Raw genomic sequence first — 4749 nt, 5'->3', positions numbered from 1 at the left:
CCCTAGTAAGACAAGGCCATAGTTTTGTACGTCTAGTTAAATTCTAGACTCATCCAGTCTAATGGCTTTTCAACTAATTTCTCTACTAAAGAGGAGTGGAATATGCCAAAGTCCATAGGCAACCAAATTATGGCACATTCTAGGAAATTCAAACATTTAAAACAATGAAGTATATGGAAAATACAAGAAGTGGTAGGAGGAAGTCATATGAAATACCCAAAGCTGATATGGCTTTAAAAATCCAAGCAACCACAAGTATAAATCCATTTTCTATGACTATAGTAAAATACCAAAGACTTGGAATCTAATGAAAGTTGTCTATTTAGCCCAGAGTTTTAAAGCCTGAAAATCCAAGATCAGGCAGCCCAGTAAATTAGGCCCTACATCACGTGTGCCCATCGCTACAGGAAAACATGGGAGATGGCATCAAGAAAGGAGGAGGTGTGAAAAGGAAAGACTCCTAGGAGAGTTAAGAAGTCACAGGGCAGGGAGGGGCCAATCTTGCTCTTTATAACAATCCTTTCAGGAGAACTAAATCAGAGTCCACAAATGCTACCTCAGCCACTTCCATGGACAACACTCCAAATGAACTAATTACTCTAAAATAGGCTCTACTTACCAAATTCAACACACTTAGGACAAAACATCTAAAACAAATAAATTCTCTGATTCTCAAACTTGGAAGTGACATGAGCCCATAAGGTGTGCTGTTTTAACCCATTTATCAGATGGCTGTTCTCCTGCTTAAGATTTCATTCCTGCATTTATAATAATTCTCATATATCCAGCAGACTATATTAGTGTCACTGGTACCCATGGTAAATCCCCAAAGGTGAATCATAAAATTGGTAGCCAACTTTTATACTCTGGGCAAAAAAATGACAACTACTAGTGAGCATGCTGTTAGGCTGTGTGTAATTGAGCTTTGTTTAACTATGCAAGATACTTAAGGTACTAACTTAGCAAAAGATATGTTTTATTTTGCTTAGAGTTTTTTTATTCAACTTCAAGGTCACACTGTCCTCCTGGTGTACGTGTTTGTGAAACACAATTGAAGCACTCGGTCGTATCTCAAGTCAGGAAGCTGAGTTTCAGAGAAGGGGTGCACAATTTTTTTAACAACAGTTCTCCAATGGCCTTGTCTTAGTTACTTTCCTATTGTTGCTAGGACACAATAACAGAGACCTAAAATTAAGGAAAGGTTTATTTAGCTCACATTTAGTGGAGGCTTCAGTTCACACACAGTTGGCTCCAAGGCAGAGGGGCACATGGCACAGAGAAGCCACTCATGGCAGTGGCAAAGAGCAGAAAGAGCAAAGGGAGTGGCAGCAACTGTGGCAGCTAGCTAGCCTCTTTCTCCTGCTTATATTGTAATGTAGATTAGCCTTCCCAGGGCCAGGGTGTAGCACTCATGCCTTCCATGCCAACAATGGATCAAGAATCAATCACAAACTCCAGAAGATGCCCCATTACTGCCTGAGGCTTTGGGGGGACAATTAGACACAAACCACACCAGACCTCCTGCCCACAACATTTACTAATACCACTGGTCTTGGGTTAGAGAATTTTCTATGATATTTTGGGGGGCATTTATCCAAAACATAGCAAGCTATATGTAGGAACTTGCATTACTGGACACTTGACCTTTAAGCAACAAGTGACTGTGGACAATTATCCATAACAACACAAAATTGATGTAATTTGATCTATTGATCCAAAGTTATTTATGCCAAATAACACATTATCAACAGTGGGGAGTGAAAAACTTAGCTGATCCTTAAGAATGTCCTACAGGCACAAAGTAATTACAGTCATAGGATTGGGGAGTGAACTCAGTGGCATAAGCACCTGCGAGGCAAGTGCATGGTCCTGATTTTGTTCCCCAGTACTAAAAAAAAGTTAAAGTGACCTCCTTTCTAAGGAAACCACTCTGAGTTCACTATTACCAGCTTTGTAAATAGAACGTCATAACGGTAGGGAAGCATGCTGTGCATGACCTTAGCAATAAGTACTCCCCTCATGGGGCTAATAAACTTTTATCAACTGCAAAGAACTCCACTTGGCATTGACTTTGATTACATGATTAACAGTTGTGAGGGATGCAAAGCCCAACAATTTATAGAAGCCAATAGTGCAAAGTCACTGATTTCCTTAAACTCTGAGGGCAAGACTGAGGCCTGTACCCTAGCTAGTATGAGAGGATTCCTGAGTGGAGACTGAATCAAGTGAAAGTGATGAAAAAAATGGGAGAAAGTTCAGAGCTCATGTTAGTGATGGAAGGGCTGGATTCTGTGGCTCACCAGAACTAGCAGACACACATCACCAGAGATGTTTCCAGTAGGAAGTGCTGGCTGTGCAGTAACACCATCAACAGACACTACTGCAGTGTCATTCTGGGCTTTTCACTGCTCTTGGGTTTTAGCATTTTCTAAACCTTGCTCTCAATGTTTTACATCTCCATGAATTTCCAGGTTCCATTTTTGTTCCACGTTTCTCATCTTCCACTTGACTTTTTCCTCATGGTCCGTAGGAAGTGGCCCATCTAATCCTTTCCAACTTGTCCCTCTCAAATCTTTCACCACGATTTTCTCAGCTCTCCCTGAACCTCTCTTCAGTGTGGTAGAGTTCAGATGTTTCAGCAACTTGAACAGCTCTGCTGTTCACATAAATACAGATGAATGAAGACCCCATTCAGAAAGTCACCTAGCCAGTGGTCCAGAGATAATGCAGGCCATGCTGGAGTGTCTGAAAACATGATGAAGTAGAGGACATCCCACAAAAAAAACACTGGAGCAGTATGGGGCCAAGCAAACCTGTGTCACAACCCCAGTGGAACATTATAGGCTGCAGGACCCAGCGTGGGTGGAGAGAACACAACAGCCCTGTCACCCAGTGAAAGATGATTGTCCTGAACCAGGTGCCCATCAATCCCTTTTTGTAACTTATAAAGTATGATGGGTTTGACCGTGTTTATGGACTAGAACTTAATAAAGATGAAAAAGTTTCTGCACTCAAAGTCCTCCCTGATAGTTTCAACATCTCGAATCAGTGACGCACACCTAGCAGACACCATGATTGGTAAAGCAGTGGAACACATGTTCGAGACAGAGGATGGCTCTAAAGATGAATGGAGGGGCATGGTCTTAATATGCACACCTGTCATGAACACATGGTTTTACATCACTGATGAGAAAGACTGTCTTGTACGTGTACCAGCTCTTAGATGACTATAAAGAGGCTGACCACATCATACCCAATTCTAATGATTCACCTCCAGAAGATAGAGAACCAGGAGAAGTTGAGGACAGCCTGGTAGGCAAACAAGTGGAATACGCCAAAGAAGATAGCTCAAAAAGGATTGGCATGATCATTCATCAAGTAGAAGCCAAACCATCTGTCTCTTTCGTTGTTTGATGATGATTTCCATATTTACATCTACAATTTGGTGAAAACATCCTAGATGTCATCGTGAATTTTGCCAAATTTGTGGAACTACTAAATGTATAATTTGTAGAAATAAAGACTTCATTGCTTTCCATTTTAATGAAAGCTTAAATGTCCCTGCAAACCCACAATATCTGCCAGCAGAACTGGTTTTGTTGTGAATAGTATGGATTGATGTGAACACAAAGCATTTTATGTAAAGAGAACTTCCTTGTATTACAAGAAGTCTGTCTGTTGGGAGGGGAGTTACAGTTTGGTAAAAGTTAAGCTAGTGTCATAGTCATTTAAATCTGTAATAGATCTTAATCATTTCCCACTTCATGTTAATGCTGTCTTATTCTGCAACAATGCAAGGATAGTTTGGTATTTTTCTTATTGCCTTTTTGAGATATATCTGCCTGTCTCTATCTGTATATACCTGTCTCTGTCTGTACCTGTGTGCCTGCATATATATGTATGCACACAGAGAGAGAGAGACATATGCACATACACATCACTGACAGTCCCTTCCTCATGGATTGGGATGAGATGATACATGTTCCGCAGTTCAGCCGTAGTGCTTGACCCAAGTCAGTCATATTTATGGTTATTCTTGCTGTTTATTTAAATTTAAATGGGGGCACAGGAGGCACATAAGGTTGTTAAAAATTAGGAGTTCACAGCATACCTGTTCTAATCTGGAGGCTTTAAACAGTAAGTTCAAATACGAATTATAAACAGTTAATGACCCATTTTTGGTAGGCTAGTGAGAAATATGGGTCAAACACTGCTTTTAATTGTAAGCTTTGTAAGATTTTTGTTTACATTTTAATTCTGAACACTTTTTGGCTCACTTAGGGTCCTTTGTTCCCTTGGTATAGCATAGGAGTGTCTTGGATGGCATATTTGGTCCATTACATTTTACGAATGAGTAATCGGATTTAGTTCATGGATTTTAAAAGGCAACAGTACATAAACATCTTGTGTGCACGTGGTGAGTTCCTGGAAGAACAGTGCTATGGTATTTGCAATGCAAGTTTAAGAATGACGCTGTTTTTAATATTTTCATTTTCTGTGATAATCTTCTATAAAGATGATACTGTTGAAATATATTTGCTTTTCAAAGTTTTATTGATAAACATATAGCAAAGAGACAGTTTCAAATCAAATCAAAAGTACAGTTTCAACAAATAATACACTGCATATATTCTTCTTAGTGGTTAATTGCTGTACAAGATGCAGACTTGTGATCGTATTTACAAACACCATTAGAAAAAATCATTCTATTCATTAAGAGAATGCAACTATATATCTATCCCAACCACT

The 4749-nt window shown here is 39.6% G+C and overlaps 1 pseudogene; it reads left to right on the top strand.

Moving 5' to 3' along the window:
• The first annotated feature begins 2678 nt into the window (after positions 1 to 2678).
• On the top strand, positions 2679 to 3460 carry LOC101573719 (annotated as a pseudogene).
• Positions 3461 to 4749: the final 1289 nt, after the last annotated feature.

Source organism: Octodon degus, unplaced genomic scaffold (genome assembly GCF_000260255.1).
Source record: "Octodon degus isolate 3935 unplaced genomic scaffold, OctDeg1.0 scaffold00287, whole genome shotgun sequence".
Taxonomy (NCBI): Eukaryota; Metazoa; Chordata; class Mammalia; order Rodentia; family Octodontidae; genus Octodon; species Octodon degus.
Note: the sequence above shows the minus strand (reverse complement) of the source record. Positions and strands in the feature narration are given on the sequence as shown.